Below are 21762 nucleotides of genomic sequence, written 5' to 3'. Positions count from 1 at the left end.
CTGTAGAACCTGATCTAGAGTCGGTAAATTAAAGTGACTAATGCGTTCAGATGAATATCCGACCTCATAGAGACCAGAACATCGGACCAGATAGTGAGCAGACTTCAATTTTGTTCAGGGTGGGTCCGGAAAAACCCTTCTCGGCTTTGTTTCACACATTGTTCATCAACGGAATTGCAGTCTACCGCAGGGCCGTAACAGCACTTCGTCAGGCCCCCCCCAAAACTTTGGTCTTGGGCCCCCCATAGGGTTATAGGCCGAACTTCTGGGGGGCTTCGCCCCCCAGACCCCCCATTGCCGATACCCTGTTTACCGATATCTAGCATTGTTGGGACTTGGTTTACTGAATTAGCGTTTATTGCCTAAGCGCGCAAAAATTCTACAATTCATGATTGAATCGGTCAGTATGATCGGGAATTGCATATATATTGTTATCAATTTTTATCTTCTCTCTGCTCACGTAATCAGATTTGCCAATAGAGTTGAGTGAGGTGTGTTTGAAAATGTATAGGACGACTCAATAAAAATTAAACATATTCGGGCGTATACCCATTGGCAGGAACGAAACAGTACCTCGTCGGGCCCCCTATAACACAGGGGCTGGGGCTCCCATAGGGTGTAAAACGACCCTCCCCCTATCATGTTGTTGTTCGCGTTTGTAACTAAATCATATGTGTACTGTATTTTGAGGCAGCGCGAGGCGCGAAAATTTTTGATAATTTATGATAAAATCGCTCAATCAGGTCGGCGATTGCATATATATTATGCTATCAATTTATTGTCCTCTCTACTCACGTAATTAGATTCACCAGTAGAGCCGAGTGAAGTGTCTCAAAAACCAGACGGCCCGCAAATAATAATTAAACATCTTCGGCGGGCGGACCCGTTGATATGACTTCGTTACACGATGCTATTTCGTGACCTCCTATATATCTGCTATGTCAGATGATATGGAAATCGTCAAAACGTACCAAACTAAAAGACGCACATGATTTCATATTGGTATTTCTTTACTGGCCGATATTTTGTCCTTGCGGGATGGCATTTGTCCTGTAGGGTTATGCTCACTGGGACAAGAACATTCACCGCCAGCCCTTGAGGCGCCTACGGACAATTAAACATATATGTGTATATATCGAAGTTTTCGGTCAACACAAGGGCATTCCTTTTCGGCCAAGGTTTTTTCGCTGCTGATCGTTCTGTCACACCTCTCCGAGTCGCATATTACATGGCCTCTAACTTCATATGTCTTGGTGCGTTGTGAAGCAGTAATGGCCGACGCCGAAGTCTCCCATTTCCATAAATCATGCGCATTTTTGTTGGGTGACGGGGACCCCAACATCAAGACACATGAAAATATTAAATCGCGCCCAGCGCAAATTTTTGAAAAAGTCACATGAATTTCTAAAAAATTACTCTATCATTCATGTTAATTCACGAATTAATTTTGGACTTCCTTCGATTTCGGGCCCCCACCCACAATTGGGGAGTTTGCGGTGCGGTAGTGACGGTCCCGACTCCAATATAGCCGTTTTAACGCGCCATCGCCCCTCTATCGCCCCGTTCGTTGTTTTCGCCCCCTTCTTCCGTTTTCGCCCCCCTATCGCCCCTTCGCCCCACTGGACCACCAAACCGCCTCCTGGGGGTGGGGCGATATCGCCCACGTTGGGAGCCACTGGCCTAGACCTTTTCAGCCAAGGTTTTCTCGCTGCCGATCGTTCTGGCACACTTCTTGGAGTCGCATGTTATATGACCCAAAACTTGATTGTATGTCTTGGTGGGTCGTGGCGCGGTAATAGCCCAATACCCAATATTAAAGACAAATGACCACTTGAATTCGCGCGCAGCGCGAAAAAAAATTGAAAAACTTGCATAAATTTTGAAAAAATACTCTATGATTTATGCTCATTCACGAAATAATTTTGGGCCCCCTTCGAGCTCGGCCCCCCCCCAATTGGGGGGTTTGGGGTGCGGCAGTTACGGTGCTGAGTCTACGATAAAATAAGATGACTCGGTATTTTAAAGATTATTTAAAGTTCAGTAAAGTATTGCTGACATTAAATAATATCTTCTGGCTGGAAAATAGCAGGAAATATCCGCATTTGTTCTTAACTTGCAACCCGACGCCGCTTGTTCAATGTACGATTCAAAACAAGTCGACGTTAACCGTGCAACCAATGCATGCTTCCCATTTACATGATATACAGGTTGTGCTGAAGCAAAACAGGGAAACATATGGCCTTTATATGACTACATTTAAGTATAAGTTCGAAAACATCTTATTGCGAAATCCCATCTCTACACGGCCGTTTTCATCTGATAATGTCACAAAGCAATAAATCGGTGACATGATCAACACTACATATCCCGTAATAAGGAGAATTTACCCGTGGATCTTTGTGGGCTTTGACGGAAAGGAAGATCAGGATGAAGATGACCAAAATCGCGTATAAAAGTATTTTTATATACCCAACTATCATTAGGAATACGGCGAACGAGGTTTCCGGAAAATTTTTCAAACCTGAACAACCGTAATCCACACATATCCCAATACAACTTGTGATGAGAATTCGAAATCGTTGCTGACGCGTTTGAATCACGAATGGCTTTAATATTCAATCTAATATGAACAAATATCCAACGGGCAAACAAAAGTAACAGAAAGTACCGAATCTTTGTAGGCGTGTATATGGTATACGCATTGATGGAGGTTACTTTTTGGCGACTGAGGAATTTGACACTGGGTAAGTGCGTATGTTCAATTGTTGATTGATAAATCTATATGCCGTTCGTCCAACGGGACACAGTCTATCAGTGATTGCACCATATACTGACATTTTCAACAACAATTTGGAAGAAAATGGAATAATATATACGCATTGACCGAAATGCCAAGGCGGGTGTCTCATTGGAAAACTACTCTCCAAGTCGTTTCGGCACCTCCTATCTTTTCATTATATCGCAATGCTGTGGTCTATTGATTTGATAAAAATTGTAATGAAATGATTTTAGGCATATGTCGTGCTTGTTGAGTACATGAGGTAACAAAATACACGAGCGGTGACAATGCTTAGTCATTGAGCTATACATCCATCATTGCTGGATATCATTTACTATCCCGGTTGATCAATCCACAGTATATCATAAATCCATATTTCATTACTTGACTTTTTGGCCTCGACCCTAAGATTTTTATTCGCATTACATAGATCCCTTGGACGGTAGACCGCGGCATTCCCAAGGGTTCACGGACCTCAATATGGGGATTTAGCGTTAAACACTTGATTTGTCGCTTCATGCAGATGCCTTTCAATACTTGTTGACATTTCTATCTAAAACTTACATAAAAATCTATATTTCTAAGATGTCCCAATTTTAACATTTCAATTTTTTTATTTGGGGCAGTTTTGGCATTTGGTTACCGAAATTCCAAAAATAACACGGCCTGTACATGGCCAATTAATCTGTCCTTCACACAACTAGCAAAATCCTCTGCGGTTGCATAAGAGGCATAACGCAGAGCTGCAACTTTTTTCCATTATCTTTGCAGCGATGTACATATCAGACAAGCCTTGTTTCTTGCAAATCATTTGCATTTATTCCAACATCTAAACATTTGGAAATGTTTACAACCGAGCAGATCAAAAAACTTATGTGCGCTGTGGGCCTATCACATGAGCGTGTAGGGCAGGGGTTGGCAACCTTTTGTATGCAGCGTGCCAAAATGTGGGGTTCCCACATTATAAACAAGAAATCTGGTTCCGATAAGACGCGTGAGCGTAGATAACTAAAATCTGCTCAAATCGAATACCGTATGCTAGTTTTGGAAACATGTTTGGGTCGCCTATTAGATTATACATTTCAAAAACTTTTTCCACTTTTTGCTAACACATAGTTATGATATATCATTTGTCATGACATGAAAAATGATTTCGCGTGCCACAAATACCGAGGGATTGATGTCGTGACTTGATCCTAACACTGCTTCATACCCAGGGATATCTAAACACCGGGATGTATCTCTCGTTTTAGAGGCGTGCAATAGGAGTGCCACCTCGAACGCATCGATAGCGTAGATAATACTGTTGGCGATTACTGTGAATATCCCACTACTGCTGACTGACATGAATTTTCTTGGTTCTCCAATAACTGCCTAGCAGACATTCTGGTTATCTCATACAGAGCTAAAAACGTACCAAATGTACCAAATATAAGTAACTGAAAACATGTGTATTTTAATCAAGGCGGGTATTTTATTCAAGGCAAGATACACAGCAAATATAACCAAAAAACACAGAGCAGATAAAATCAAAACTGCCAAGCAGACATTATGGTTATCTCATACAGAGCGGAAAACGAATGTACTAAATACCAGTAATTGAAAGCATGTGCATTTTAATCAAGGCAAGATACACAGCAAATACAACCAAAAATCACAGAGCGGATACAATCAAAATCACTAGCTGATAACTAACGTATTTTTTAACCAAGGCAAGTTACAAAGCAGATACAACTAAAAGTCACTTGTTGATGACAAACATTTTAATACAGGTTAGATACACAGCAGATTCCAGTATTTTAATCAAGGCTAGCTACAGAGTAGATATAGTAAAAAATCACTAGCTAGAAACAAACGTATTTGTTTTAACGAGACAAGGTACAGAGCACATATACAACCGAAAATCACTAGCTGATGACAAGCATATTTTAATCCAGGTTAGTAGAGACACAGCAGTTACCAAACATCACCAACTTAATCAAGGCAAGATACAGAGCAGATAGAATAAGAAATCACTAGCTGAACACAAAGGTATTTTTATCGAAGGAAGATACAGAGCAGGTGTAATAACATACTTTAAAGCAGATACAGCCAGAAATCACTAAGATTTGCTGGAACCCTTGGAGTTAAGTTTCCTGATCTTTTGATGCTTTTGGCTCATGGGCAGCTTGGAACTAGTCTTGCTGTTGAAGCGTTTCAACTGTTTTTTTGCAAAGCAGTTAAATGACGTTTGCATGATCAATTCAAAATTGTTATGGGGATCTTTCTCATTCTCACATAGCCTACAACAGATGTGAGATTGCACAGAAAAGTTGACTTCAAAATTTCGCGAATGGCAGATACAAAAACCCTTCTTGGATTAGGACAGGTTATGAACTTTTTCATAACATCACTGTCGTTGGCTAGAGCTGTGTAATATTGGACAGCAAGGGTTGTCAAGACATAACAATAGTTAGATGGTCCTGAGAGACCACCCCTGTTTGCAATTTGCAGCACTGATTTGTACTTGTCTGGTATAGAATCAGACAGTGGCGGAACAGCAATGCTCTTACCAAGTAAATTACTGCATTTGCCACAATGCCTTCGCCTGGTAATGGACCGTCCAATATAACCACTTTCATAGAAAGAAACAGCCGCATCACTATCAGTCACCTCGTCAATGGCAACATTACTCAAGTATTCAACTAACCACGAGAGCTGGGATGAGAGAGAGAGAGAGGGAGAGAATCTTTATTCGTATACATTACATATCAACATAACACTACAAAAATGTAACAGTGAAATGAGACATGCAAGGTAGACGGGAGGCTCGATATGACATAGTCTTCAGGGCCGAGCCACCCGGGACAGGAGCAATTTTCACAGTCGATAACTAATGAAAAGAAAAAGAAAATAAACTAACGAACGAAAGGAAAAATAAGACACAGTATCATGGACCAATTTGAAATACAACGCAAATACAATTTACCGGTAGTTAGATATAAGAGAATGAAAACATTGTTTTTTAAAAGCACAAGAGTCTGAATTGCGGAGATTAGGTGGCAGCTTATTCCAAACATTGACACCAATAAAACTGATTGAATTTTGTACTAGACTGGTAGAGTGGTGTTGCACAGACAGAGACAAGTTAGAAGAAAATCTGGTATGATGTTGGTGGGTATCTGAAGGTATCTTGAACAGATTATCAAAATATAGTGGCAGTTCACCCTGATGATAGCTATGCATGAATTTCATTACCTCGAATTTGAAAATATCTTCCACTTTCAACATTCTAACGCTACGATACATGCTATTACAATTCTCATAGCCTATCTAGATTTCCGACAGAGAATTCGTATGGCTCGGTTTTGCAAGACTTGCAATTTCTGCAGATGTTTTTTCGCAGCAGGTCCCCAAACTAGGATCCCATAAATGAGATAGCAGTGAATTAAGGCATAGTAGACTGATCTGAGAGTTTGATGAGGAATTAAATTTTTAAGGCGATAGAGAGCCCCGACACCACGCGAGATTTTAGTTTTATATTGTTGATATGATTAGACCATCCGAGTTTATCATCAATGATAATGCCAAGATATCTAACAGTTTTATGTGTATCAAGATGTGCGTTATTTACTATAATTCCACTGCGATTCACTTGTGTATGAAACACGAGAGTTTTGGTTTTGGAGGCATTGAGCTGAAGTTGGTTAGACGCCATCCATTTTGACACTGTCGATAGCTTAGTGTTAATGTTGGCAAATGCATCAGATAAATTTTTACCGGGTATAACTAGACTGGTGTCATCAGCAAACAGTGTGATGTCATTGTCAAATAAATGACCAATATCATTGATGTAAATTATGAACAGCAGGGGCCCGAGAACTGATCCCTGAGGTACACCAGTCTGTATGGGTAGTAATTGTGAACGCGTTGTTCCAATATGAACAAATTGTTTCCTATTATTTAAGTAAGATTCGAAATACATTTTTGCAAGTCCACGTATACCATAGAATTCAAGTTTATCCACTAGTTTGGAATGATTGACACAGTCGAATGCCTTTTTCAGATCTAAAAACACACCAGTGGCAACATTTTTAGAGTCAATGAGCTCATATATCCTTGAGGTAACCTGTAATATAGCTTGAGAGGTTGTGTGGTTATTTCTAAAACCATATTGATTTGAGTTTAGGAGATTCATTTTATTGAGATAACTGTTAAGTCTCTCAAATAATATTTTCTCAAGCAGAGTGGCAAACGGTGACAATATCGAAATGGGTCGATAGTTGCTTACGTTGGTTTTGTCCCCACATTTAAATACAGGTATCACACGTGCAATCTTCAAGTAATCAGGAAATATCCCTGAAGAAAATGAGAAATTGAATAATTTAGCGATGGTATCTGTTATGTGAATTCCTATGTGTTTGACAATAATGACAGATAGTTGATCGTGACCTTGAGCTTTATTGTTTTTCAGTGTAGATAGAACACTTATGACTTCATTTGGTGACGTTGGTTGAAAATAGAATGATGAACTTGGGCGTTTTCCAAAAATATGATGGTGATCGACATCTTCATTCGAGCAACATTCCGAGAGTTTTGTGCCGATGGTAGAAAAGAAACTATTAAAGATCTCAGTCATCCGGGACTGATCAGAGACCATTTGATCAGAAACAAAATCTTTTATTTTGTTAGGTGCCTGGGAGTTGGATTTTCTGTTGATAATACGATTTACGGATCTCCATGTTTCACGTGGATTATTTTGATGTTTAGAAAAGTGTTTCTTAAAATATAGTTCCTTTGCTTTCGTTTTGATTTGAGAGAGCTTTCGTTTTGATTTGAGAGAGTAAGTTGGCATATTTTTTGAATTGCAATCGTCTAAATTCTGACCATTTATTTTTCAGTGATCTGTAGAGTCTGTTTCTGTGCTTAATGGATACCAGTATGCCAAGAGATAACCAAGGTTTATTTGATAATCTTTGTTGACGCTTTGATAGAGATTTTAAAGGTGCATGTTTGTTTACAATACAAGAGATTTCTTTCATGAAGTAATCAAATGTTTCATTAAAGTTGTTATCACGGAGGATCACAGCATCGGTTTTATCTGCCAGGCAGTCAAGGTCATAGTAGAAGGAGGTCAGGTCAATTTTGTGCAGATTTCTGCGCATGTACTTTGGTCTCAAGCGTTTAAGACGAGATCCAAATTGACATAATATTGGATAGTGATCACTCAAGTTACATTCCACAACAGAAGGGGATATTGATTGACCAGCAATATTTGTATAGGTATGATCCAAGAGTGTTTTAGATGTTCTTGTGACGCTTGTCGGATGGGTTATAATTTGAGCAGTGCCGTGACTTGATATCATGTCTAGATATTCTCTGACCATGGGTGATGCATCTAATAGGTTGATGTTGAAGTCACCGGTGATAATGAATTTTTTATCTTTACTGTTCAATAACTGTAAGGTCGAGGAAAATTGTTCCATGAAATTGGAAACATTATCCCTTGGGTGTCTATAGATTGATCCAACAATAATGGAGTCTGGGAAGGTTGGTATACCAGAAATTTCAATCCATAGCTGTTCACATTGACAGCCTTTTATTTCAAAGTCTTGATTCTCTTGGTAAGTTATGTCATCATGTATATTAGGGTTGTTCAGAATTGATCGACTTTCAAAATGTCGTGGTTTTCAGTCCGATTCCCATGCCTTATACCATAAAAACATATTCTAGGTACTTTTTTTCGTAATTCATCCCTTGCATCCGTGTGCACATTGAGTTGGAAGAATATCGGCTAAAAATAGGGGATTCCCCTAAAATTTAGGTGTTGCTATTCGGACTAGGCTAGTAAAACGTCATATATAAGCTGGTTTTATGTAGCTATTGCGGTTGGAGTGCTACATAACCTCACTATAGAAAGTATTGTCAGTTCAGGACACCATTTTCATGTCCCACACTGCCTTAGAACTCCTCAAAACTGCCTAAGACTGATAGTCATTTTGTTGGATCACCTATCCTACACTCCTCAACCCTACCCGAGATTGTTCATCAATTGCCGGGATCACCACGTGCAAGAATACAACTGTAAATGTATCATTCACTCACAGCCACATTATAAACATCACATTTTTCAAAGGAAACGAAACAAAAAGGCAAAGAAACAGATCAACTTGGCAAATACTACTTAAATCAGGTCCGAATGAAATGGTTGCTTTAGAGAAATCGGCATATCTGTTCCCGTTATCTTCCACGGCTTGGAAGAGGCTCGCTCGCTGTTCTTTGTCATCTGTTTTGAAAGCATCGAAGTCGGTATTTAATTTCACCAAACGCTCTGCTGCGCCGTTAACTATTTCAACGCTACTCACAAATTCTTCAGCAGTCACGAAATGCGAATCAGTATGCCATTCCGAAACTGGAAGACTAAACCAATCATGTTCGACAGGTATAGCATTGAATAGAAATCATGATTCCGGTTCAATTAAAGCAACCATACTCATTGACGCTGAGACAGAGTCAGAGATTAGACTCAGAGGTATAGCTTACCTCTGCGAAATTGTTCAACGATTGGCATTTGCAGCAATTTAGCAGCCATCGCTTCCTTCACTTTGTCAGGAATCTTTGGTTTAGCCGAGAGCATTGTTGATACCACCGTTTCCTCGGTGAGATGCCAATGATGTTCTCGCATCTTTTTATATGCCACATCAGCAACTGTGAAATCGCACAATGAAAAGTCTGTCATGCCATGAAGGAATTTGAGATCAATATATTGAGCGCCACATGCATTACCAGTTTTCAACCAAGCTGGGACATAAAACTGGGCAACTTTCTAATGAACTCTTCAGAATAGCCCATTTGCTCTCTCCACATGAACATTTTTGACAGTACAGCACTTGACTCATCCATCCAGTGCTATTAGTAGCACCAGGCTTGCGAAAACAATTATCAATATATTGGGCAGCTACAATCGCCAAGGTGCCTGTTGCACATTCTCTGTAGTCATTTATTATCAAGACTTCTTTCTGCTTTCCATTATATGGCTTCATCAGTGGAATTATTTCTTGCTTAGCTTCATCAGCTTTGATCGCCAACCAGCTGCATTCATCAAACTGAAGTGTTTTAGAGCTTCTTAATTGATCAATATCTTTCCACTTCTTGGAAGGTATTAAAATCTGTGTTTTCAGGGCCTGTGGTCGCAGATCCAAACACACTTCACTTCCAGACCTCCCCGGATGACTAGTTCATAAATATGATGGCGACAAGCAGAAGTAGAAAGTAGAAAACTTTCCTGTTTATCAATTCTTCAAGTAACAGAACCGCATCCTTTATTTTTTCCATTGTTTGAGGGTGTTGTGTCAAACACAAGAGCTCTGACATTATTTGGTAAATTATAAAGTTCCAGCAGTTCAAATGACAGATCAGCCTGTGCTTTTCCTGTAGCACTCTCCAGAGTTCGATTGCCAAGAAGTTTGCCTTTCTCAAATGCGTTGGAATACGCAGACTATGCCAGCACTGCCAAGGCCTCAAATTTCCCTCCGAAACGACTTCTAGTGAGCTTTGCATCCCAGTGCAATGCAATGTGCCAAGTTGATCTGTTTCTTTGCCTTTTTGTTTCGTTTCCTTTGAACAATGTGATGTTTATAATGTGGCTGTGAGTGAATGATACATTTACAGTTGTATTCTTGCACGTGGTGATCCCGGCAATTGATAAACAATCTCGGGTAGGGTTGAGGAGTGTAGGATAGGTGATCCAACAAAATGACTATCAGTCTTAGGCAGTTTTGAAGAGTTCTAAGGCAGTGTGGGACATGAAAATGGTGTCCTGAACTGACAATACTTTCTATAGTGAGGTTATGTAGCACTCCAACCGCAATAGCTACATAAAACCAGCTTATATATGACGTTTTACTAGCCTAGTCCGAATAGCGACACTCAAATTTTAGGGGAATCCCCTATTTTTAGCCGATATTCTTCCAGCTCAATGTGCACACGGATGCAAGGGATGAATTACGAAAAAAAGTACCTAGAATATGTTTTTATGGTATAAGGCATGGGAATCGGACTGAAAACCACGACATTTTGAAAGTCAATCAATTCTGAACAACCCTAATGTATATACAAACCCACTCCACCAGCCTTGGATTTGGTTGGGCTATGAATAAAAGAATAGCCATCAATATTTATGTTACTAATTGGGTCACTCTGAAGTCTGGTCTCAGAGACTGCAAGTAATGTAACTGGGATATCCAGTGAGCATAGAAATTCATGAAGCTTGTCGAAGTTTTTCTGCAAAGATACAATGTTTACATGACCAATAGCAAAATGGTTGGTCTTGGGTATTTGAATAGAATCAGCTGTAAAATAAATACATTTACATGCATTTAGGTTGTTAAGCTCTACTTGTTTAGTTGATAACTTGTTACTATCAGTGATCTCTGCAGGGGAAGTAGTGGTTTGGCACAATGTTTCATAAGAATGACCAAGAGCAAGATTATTGTTTAGGCAAACATTACAATAATGCTGTATGGCTGTAGTATTATTAGGATGAAAATTAGAAGCACTCACACATCTCTGGTGTAACCAGCAATTACAGATAACACATTTAAGGGTTGGGTCATCAGATTCGCAATATTCAAAGCATGCTTTGCAGCGTCGTCTCGCCATATTGGCAGTGATGTGAGAAGACTGTGAGTAGGCCTAGATGATAGCGAGGAATTATTGCAGCTGGTCAAGGTCATTTTGACAACGAAGATGAATTTTTTCCCCACCAGGAGCTCTTCTTAGGAATATGCGGCCATTGTTTATCCATAAATAATCATAGTCGTGTTTCTTTTTGAAAGTTTTGGCAGCGGTGAGCAGGTCACGAGCATTCTTGGTCAAATGTTCATTGATAAACAGTGAAGTCATTTTTGGGATCCCAAAATCTTTAATTTTCGATAGTTTGATTCGTGCTTTCAGGATGAGATTCCTCATTTTCAATGAAGTAAATCGGACCAGTATTGGCGGCGGTAGGCTCTGGTGTTTAGAAGGCAAGCGGTGAGAAATGGATATGTCGTTGGCTGTGACATCTATCCCAAGAACTGCGACAGCACGAATGATTAGATTGTCAGTGTTTTCTTTTTTTGTGCGCCAGTATAGAGCCTGTATTCCCTATAGGCACCAAGAACGATGTCGGCTTACGACAGAAGTTTATTGCAGCAAAAGAGAACCCAACACCGCGAGCAACCGTTATATAAAGTAATTATGTGATGACACCAATCAATCGCAATCAGCGGACAATCAATTAACAGGAGCCAACATTCGGCTCCGTTTAAACACAACACAAAACAATATTGGCGCAACGTCTTCTCCTTCATTTGTCTATGACATAATCTTTATGCCAGACAGGAGGTTTTCTAACTCTCAGAGACCGACGAGGTCGTATTGGTGGACTCTCCGATGGGAGGTCAGGTAGGCGTTGTTGCGAGTCTGGTTCGGAGACAGGATCTACCGGATATTGCCGTTCGGGGGGAGTTGCTTCCAAGCGCCCTTCGTCGGAGATCGACGCATTGTCGAGAATCTCGGGCTCATGCTCGATAGATTCGCACTCCGAATCAGAGTAATTCGAAGTTCGATCTTTTGGTCCAATTTCGTTTGGTACCAAGAAACAGTCATTTTGACGCACGCGATAAGTCCCGTACGAAAGTCGTTTGCCTCCAAATCGAGATATGTTACACCACTCGCCTTCGGTTGACAACACCAAATATCGGTCCCTGCTTCGGTGCTTTTTCTTATCGTTGTATAGGTAAACGATATCTACAACGCCGACAGGAACCGCGATTTCCTCGTTTCTCGTTTAGGGGCCTTCGCAACTTCACTTGCCGGATGATTAGCGGCCCTACGTTCCTGTTGTTTCTTTATCAGCTCTTCATCATCGATGGGGAGAGAGGAGTTGATGAACTGATCTCTCTGAAGCAGGATCTCCCTTGCCGAGACGCCATTTCCGCGGATACGGTTGTTGAGGTTACAAGTGGCGATTTGAAGTTGTAGAGGAGTCACTTTACCTCCATGATAGCCCGATCCCTGAAGCTTCAGTATCTCGCTGGAGAGTTCTTGAACTGCTCTTTCGGCGACGGGATTTTTATTAACGTTCATGACCCTTCCCGTTTCCACAGCCATGCCGTAGGTAGAGAGGAGCGAGTCGTTCTTCAGCGCTGAAAACGATGTAGCTCCATCCGTCCTGATGACCGAGTTCGGGCTGTTCAGTGGACAGTGCGCTACGTAGAGTCTCCGCTCTTTCGTCTGTAATGATAATAGATTTGGTAAATGAAGACACTGTTTCGCGCACCACGAGAATGCACTGTTTTTCACGCTTCAGGACATCGGCAGCAAACCTTTCTCCAATGGCACAGGGTGGCGGACACGTTGACTGAGGGGTCAAAGCAGGAGTAATGTCTCTCAGGGATAAACATGTATGACAACGTTCGTTCACTTCCGTCACGGCGCGATGAAGGTCTAGCGCGAAAAAATATCTGGAGACCACTTGCTTTAACTGGTGGATCGAAGGATGATCGAGTTTTAGGTGAAGCGCCATCAGCACTCCCGCAAGTACCTTTCTCGGGATGACGATCCTTTCTTTGATCGGAGATAGCGGTGTACGAACCTGTACGACCAATAAACCGTCATTGGAAATGGTTACTTCCCTGAGATACCTTTTCACATCTTTTGCATTCGCATCCTTTTTCGAGGGCCGAGTGCCTTGTTTCAGGTGCGCATGTGTTCGTCTCAGATTGCTGCACTCCGACTGTATATTGTACCACGGATGTCTGTTGGTGTACGGCAGTTTCACCTTGTTACGAACGATATCGTCAACGTCGATGTGATTGACGACTGGTTCTAACTTGGTTTCTTCCACATATCTGCAAATTTGACAGGACTTTTCCCTGCATTCGTAAGCGTTGTTGTCGCAGAATACCACCTTCGCTATGGACCAATGATTCTTTATGACGCATGAATGATGGTATTGGCGCCATGAATCTATCACTTCACGTGGTGCACTGCGTGATATCGGTCGCATATTATGCTTTGGCTTGAATCGTTTAGTTTAGGGACGTATTATTGTAGTTAGGGCTCTATTTGGCTTTGATGTTATTTAATTCGTATTATTTGTTTGTATTAAGAATTTGGATTGTTATAAATTATTTGGTCAGTTGTATAATCGCTGGGAATTTGGATCATTAAAAACCGTACTTCACCCAAGAAGACGCGTGTTGAAGTTTCAACCAGAGCGAAGAAAGCTGACAGTGCTACGTCGTGTACCCAGATTAGGCCTGAAATTTCTGCGGTTACACAAGTTTTTAATGATCACATCGCATCAAACGAAACGTTGCACTAAACGACAAAGGATATTTCATAATGGAGCTGTTGAAAGATGTTGCGGTCTCCAATCAACTAGCATCTAATCAACATGGAATTGACGCCCTGGTGTTATCCGAAGATAATCTGGAAGGCCCGATTCAACAATTAGCAACGCACGTCAAAGCTTATGGCGCGATAGGAGCTGCAGCACAGCCAAAAAACAACTTGAACAAAACAAAGACTAAAACAAGTTCGAGTTGTGTGTCTGCTGGCATGGTTTCGCGTCATGTGAAAAGAAGCACCAAAAGTGCATTGCTAACCAAAGACAGTCTACATATGATGACTACCAGATCAAATGCAAAGGTTGGCAGTCGATCGAGTATTAAATCAAAAAGTCATGTTACTCAATCACATGGCTCCGGCTCAACAAGGTCTACCTCAGATATAGGTATGACATTGATGCAACAAGAAGCGGTTCTGGAGGCCAGATCTGCTTCATCCTCACAACGTCATATTCTGGAAAAACAGCAACTCATGTTGCGGCATCATCGTGAAGAAGAAGAAGAAATGCTTGAAAAGATTAAATCAAGACGGGAAGAAATTGCTCGACAGCAAAAGCTCGAAGCAGAAGAACTCGAACGGGAAAACAAGTCCGTGGTTGAAACCTTGAGACGCATTAGACCAGTGCTCTTCAACCTTTTTCGACGTGGTACACCCTTTTAACGTTTGCTCAAAACTCGTACACCCCTGTTCATTGGGGGTCTTCAAAAATGACTTTTTTTCTCAAATCGTACTGGCTACTTGATAAAATTGTTAGGTTACCTAACTTAAGCCTACACACCAAATTTGGTTCAATTCCAACCGGTAGCCGTATTGCTACGGGAGAAGAAAGTTTCTATTTATTATATAAAATAAATAACGAAAAATTTGAAATTTTACTGTTCACCCATGAAAGTATTAGGTTGTCTATAAAAACGATGTTCTTCAAATTTGGTTCAATTCCGACCAGTAGAAGCGGAGTTATTGCCGTCAAAAAATTTGGATTTGAATAAAATAATATTTGGTCACAGAGTCTATTCGCAGCCAGTTAAGCCGCCCGCCACGCAAATTGGAATTTATTTCGTGTCAGCCCCAAAACAGCATGACATTACGAACGATAATCAACCTAAATGTAACAGTATTGGGGAGAGAGTAGGTAAAGTTACTGCTGCAGAAGTGGTAATTCAGATCAGCGATGATAGCAGGCGCACCAGCCTACTGCGTATCAGGCCTGCCCCACACCACACACAGTCGATAGTAGCACTTGGGCTGCAAGAGATGTCAGTAACCTCAGCTCGTATGCCGCTATACACAGTCTATTGTCGCTAATTTGCATCACTAATAACAAAATACTAAATTGCAAATGTATGGCGAAATATTGGACATAAAATCGGCATTTTAAAACAAAAGGTTTTCGATTTCAACATGGAAGCTGTTTCGACCCTGGCTGGCTGCGTCACTTCATTTATGTGTATTGCGGTATTTATTAACGTCGGGTAGGAAGTACCGATTCAAGAAGTCTGAGCTGTCGCGGCGGTTCCCTAAAAAATCACTAAAAGACAAATGACTAGCTGAAAACATGTTTGTTAACTGCATACTTCCTACACCAAACGGATCCATTGGTCTATTGCCGACGGCTAAATAAATAGGAGAAATGCTTATGACATCACAGTCAAGCGGTGTACAGTATTACACTTGAGATAACATCGTACCATATGGCATTGCTCATTAACCTGTGCGTCAACCTGTACTGGCCCATAAACCTGCCTTTGTGATAGCTAGCCATCGGCTCATTGTAATTCGGATCTGGTACACCCCTGTACACCCCATCCGAGTGGTACACCCTTTGCAAATTCTGGTACACCCCAGGGTGTACGACCACCCCGGTTGAAGAGCACTGCATTAGACAACGAGAGATCGATGAACTCAGTATGAGGCATCAGAGGGACCAATTCGAAATCGCATCTGCGCTTGAGGAAACTCGTGCAGAGAGAAAGGTGCTTGGTTTTGAGCTTCCTACTGTTAATGCTTCAGGTATGAATCGCACCGACGTTCAAATTCCTTTTGTTCCTCAGTCCCTAGAAACCCGACAATCAATTTTTAGCACTAGACTGAGTCCTGTAGTCAAGCAGGAAACTGCCATCGAATTCGTTCCTCAGGTTAATTGTCCATCCATTCCAGGTAGTTCGCAACCTTTGGGTTCAAATACTGTTAACTCGGTGCTAGATCTGATTGATTTTGATAGCCCTTGTTTACAGGGCCGTAGTGAACCTACTAAGTTACCAAAATATGAACGGGAACCTAAACCCGCTGCTCTTATTTCGACACCAGCCAATGCTGAAGCTTGTTTCCTTGCTCCTAAAACCAAATCAGTAATTCGGAACCCAAGGTTATGTATGCCCAAGTTCCCCAACCTTCTTTATTACCCCTCACGGAACCTCCCATCTTTACAGCTGCACTGTAAAAATTATTGTTGTAAAGTACCCTGTAATCAGCTTGTAATGGCGGACTGCAAGCTTGTGGAGGTTGTAAACGCCAAATGCAGGCACATAACAAGCTGTCGTGCTTGTAAATTGACATGCTTCAGAAATGATGTCCAATAATGTACAACGAAGTTTGAACGTATACTCCCGACATACCTCATACATGATGTCAGACTGGCAACGCAGGTCGAACACCCCCGGATATGACCCAGACATGACCCAGACATGGCGTTTGAGTTGAAACGAAGTCCAAACTCACCCGGCATGATGTTCGATCTGCAACCCTGTCCGAGCATACTCCAAACATTTATTAAACATGGTGTCCTGTGTCAACACAGTCCGAACACACCCCAGACTTTTGCCATACATGATGTTCGTGTCTCAAACGAAGACCGCAGCACTCACGCCACACATATCCCAGACATGATTTTCCGGTGACAACGCAGTTCGAGCACACATTCGATATGCCCAGACACGAAGTCGGAGTTGAAATGCAGTCTGAACCTACTTCATACATGCCTCTGACATTATGTCCGAGTGTCAACGCAGTCGGAACACACCTCAGACATAATATGTCCCATACACATTATGTCCCATACACATAGTATTCGTGCGATAACGCAGACTGAATTCACCCCCACATATCCCAGATATGATTTCCGAGTGACACGATAAAACACCCAGGCATGCCCAGACATGATGTCCGACTATCAACGCAGTCCGAACACACCCCCAACATGCCCCCGACATATCCCAGACATGATGTCCGATAGAATACGCAGTTCGAACTTACTCCAGATATGCCTCTGACATGATGTCCGAGTGTCAACGCAGTTCAAACTCACCCCAGACATGCCCAGACATGTCCCAGACATGATGTCTGAGTGTCAAAGCAGTCCTAAAACACCCCAGATATTATGTTCGATTGGCAACGAAGTCGGAAGCTACTCCAGACATGCCTCAGACATTATATCAGAGTGTCAACGCAGTTCAAACTGACCCCAGACATTCCCCAGACATGATGTCTGGGTGTCAAAGCAGTCCTAAAACACCCCTGATATTATGTTCGATTGGCAACGAAGTCGGAACCAACTCCAGACGTGCCTCAGACATGATGTCAGAGCGTCAACGCAGTCCGAACGCACCCCCGACACGACCCAGACATGATCTTCGAGTGTCGACAGAGAATAACGAACACGTCCCAGACATGCCTCAGACATTATTTCCGAGTGACAACACAGTTATAGCACACCACAGACATGCCCCAAACACGATGTCATAGTGTCAGCGCATTGCAAACTCACCCCAGACATGCCCCATACATGATGTCTGAGTGTCGAGGCACTCCGTAAACACCCCTGACATGATGTCCGATTGACTACGAAGTCCGAGCCTATACTCCAGATATGCTGCAGACATGCTGTCGGAGTGTCTAAGCAGTCCAAACACACCCCAGACATGACCCAGATCTGATCCACGGGGGCCAACGCAGCCCCAACATACATCAGCCATACCGCAGACATGAAGATGATTAAGTGGACACGTAGGCCACACTCTAGTCTTGATGTTCGAGTGGAAATAACACAGCCCAAACGCACCCCAGATATACCGCAGACATGGTTTCCGATTGACAACATAATCCGAACACACCCTAGATACGCCCCAGATTTGATGTCCCACTGGAAACGTAGTCCATACTCCATACATACCGCAGGCATACTGAAGACAACAGAAGTATAATGGTCATTATTTTTCATCATTATTACTTTAGTCACAGATCGTCAATGCATATTGTACAAAATAAAGACACGGCCGCGGTTGAACCTTGAACAGTTCGGTAAAAGTCCGCCAAAATGCTGCCTGCCGATTCCTTTCGTTTCGACTTCACTGGACAGCAGAAGCTTTGCCGTCAGCTGTAGCGTTTGTTGCAGCTTGAGTCGAGATCATAGTCAGGCCGAATCTTATTGAGGGCTGCTATGTGTCGCGTCATTTGTAGATAGGAAGTGTTAGAGATGTAGTATCGACGTGCAGATTATGAGGTAGTGCATCATTCACCTTTAGTTAGTACCCTTTGACGTCATATCCGGCTTAATTCGTTTTGTGTAGTAGATGGCGCGAATATGTAGTGAGAGTAGAGCAGAGCCCGGAAAGTCTACAGGGTTGGTTCGATTGGTTTGAAATAAGGACAGATTTGTTTGAAATGAGGAGAGTCTCATGTTTGAAATGAGGATAGTCATGTCAGAAATAAGGATAGTCATGTTTGAAATGAGGATAGTCGCTATATTCACTATAAAGTCAGTTGCAGTACCAGGCACGACTTCCCAGTGGTAACCCAGTCCGAACACATCCCAGACATGATGTTCGAACACGCCCCAGACACGATGTCCTAGCGTCAACACAGTCCTAACATACCCAAGACATGATGTCCGAACACGCCCCAGACACGATGTCCGAATGGCAACACAGACCGAACACGCCCCAGACACGATGTCCTAGTGTCAACTCAGATCCGAAAACAACCCAGACACCATGTTTGAATGGCCGAACATGCCCCAGACAAGATGTCCGATTGGCAGCACTGGCCGAACACACCCCAGACATGATGTCCAAACACGCCCCAGACACGATGTCCGGTTATCGACACAGGCCGAAAACGCCCAAGACACCATGTCCGAATGGCAACACGGACCGAACACGCCCCAGACACGATGTCCGATTGGCAGCACAGGCCGAACACACCACAGACATGATGTCCAAACACGTCCCAGACACGATGTCCGATTGGCAGCACAGGCCGAACACACCCCAGACATGATGTTCAAACACGCGCCAGACACGATGTACGAGTGTCAATACAGGCCTGACACGCCCAAGACACCATGTCTGAATGGCAACACAGACCGAACACGCCCCAGACACGATGTCTTAGTGTCAACTCAGATCCGAAAACAACCAAGACACCATGTTTGAATGGCCGAACATGCCCCAGGCAAGATGTCCGATTGGCAGCACAGGCCGAACACACCCCAGACATGATGTCCAAACACGCCCCAGACACGATGTCCGGGTATCAACACAGGCCGAAAACACGCCCAAGACACCATGTCCGAATGACAATACAGACCGAACACGCCCCAGACACGATATCCGAGTGTCAACTCAGTCCGAACACAACCCAGACACCATGTTTGAATGGCCGAACACGCCCCAGACACGATGTCCGATTGGCAGCACAGGCCGAACACACCCCAGACATGATGTCCAAACACGCCCCAGACACGATGTCCGATTGGCAGCACAGGCCGAACACATCCCAGACATGATGTCCAAACACGCCCCAGACACGATGTCCGAGTGTCAACACAGGCCGACACGCACCAGACATAATGTCTGAATGGCAGCACATGCCGAACACAACCCAGACATGATGTCGGAACACGCCCCAGACACGATGTGCGATTGGCAACACAGTCCCCCCTCCCCCAGACACGATGTTAATAAGGTTGGTCATGTTTGAAATAAGGTCAGTCTCGTGTTTGAAATAAGGATAGTCATGTTAGAAATGAGGATAATCATGTTTGATATAAGGATAGTCATGTTTGAAATGAGGTTAGTCTCATGTTTGAAATGAGGATAGTCATGTCAGAAATAAGGATAGTCATGTTTGAAATGAGGATAGTCGCTATATTCACTATAAAGTCAGTTGCAGTACCAGGCACGACTTCCCAATGGTAACCCAGTCCTAACACACCCCATACATGATGTCAGAACACGCCCCAGAAACGATGTCCGATTGGCAGCACAGGCCGAACACACCCCAGACATGATGTTCAAACACGCGCCAGACGATGTACGAGTGTCAATACAGGCCTAACACGCCCAAAACACCATGTCTGAATGGAAACACAGACCGAAGACGCCCCAGACACGATGTCTGATTGGCAACTCAGATCCGAAAACAACCCAGACACCATGTCCGAGTGTCAACACAGGCCGAACACGCCCAAGACATGGTGTCTGAATGGCAGCACAGGCCGAACACCCGCCAGACATGATGTCCGAACACTCCCCGGGCAAGATGTCCGAACACGCGCCAGACACGATGTCCGAGTGTCAATGCAGGCCTAACATACCCAAGACACCATGTCTGAATGGCAACACAGACCGAACGCGCCCCAGACACGATGTCCTAGTGTCAACTCAGATCCGAACACAGCCCAGACACCATGTTTGAATGGCCAAACATGCCCCAGACACGATGTCCGCTTGGCAGCACAGGCCGAACACACCCCAGACATGATGTCCAAACACGCCCCAGACACGATGTCCGAGTGTCAATACAAGCCTAACTTGCCCAAGCCATCATGTCTGAATGGCAACATAGACCCAGCACGCCCAAGACACACTGTCCGAGTGTCAACTCAGTCCGAACACAACCCAGACACCATGTTTGAATGGCCGAACACGCCCCAGACACGATGTCCGATTGGCAGCACAGGCCGAACACACCCCAGACATGATGTCCGAACACGCTCCAGACACGATGTCCGAGTGTCAACATAGGCCTAACACGCACAAGGCACCATGTCCGAATGGCAACACAAACCGAACACGCCCCAATAACTTCGCTATCTTGTGTCGCAAATTTATAAGATTGAACTTACTTAATACAGCCATAATGGACATTTTACCTCATTTTTACGTGTCGCAAGCAATAAAGCACAAGTATGTTTTGGAATGTACCGTAATCAAATGTATTGCAAACAAGAATATTCATGAATGCTAGCTAGAAAAAATCTCAAGATCATGCGTTGTCGTGCATATTTCTCTGTAGTCTGTAGGAGTCGACACCATGCGAGTGCGTTCAACGCTTCCAGTTGAAGTATTTCATCAAATTCAGCTCCATCTTCCTCGTCTGAATTGCTAGATTGTGAAGGCAGAGGCAAGCTATTGTCACAATTATATTCTGAGGTTCTTCCTTGAATATAGGCAATGCACGAGATATTTTTTCAACACCGAAAGCACTGTGCTCTATGTCAGAGAGGGTAACATTATGTATGTAAACGATAGTGACTTTTTTCGGTCAATGTTCTTGACCATAATAGTGGCGTGAATAAGTAAGTCCTCAGTTGACAGCATCTCCAAAAG

General features: G+C 42.9%; 1 long non-coding RNA gene across 1 annotated transcript in view; it reads right to left on the bottom strand.

Moving 5' to 3' along the window:
* Window positions 1-4219: 4219 nt before the first annotated feature.
* Window positions 4220-21762, bottom strand: part of LOC145435844 (uncharacterized) — a 47812-nt gene continuing 30269 nt past the window's right edge. Inside the window, exon 2 of the long non-coding RNA XR_013914065.1 lies at window positions 4220-5366. This is a non-coding gene — a long non-coding RNA (uncharacterized LOC145435844). The remainder of the gene's footprint in view (window positions 5367-21762) is intronic.

This window comes from Botryllus schlosseri, chromosome 3 (genome assembly GCF_051294905.1).
Source record: "Botryllus schlosseri isolate E-star chromosome 3, Bs_hap1, whole genome shotgun sequence".
In the NCBI taxonomy this organism is placed as follows: Eukaryota; Metazoa; Chordata; class Ascidiacea; order Stolidobranchia; family Styelidae; genus Botryllus; species Botryllus schlosseri.
The sequence above is the reverse complement of the archived record's forward strand: the minus strand, read 5'-3'. Positions and strand labels throughout refer to the sequence as shown.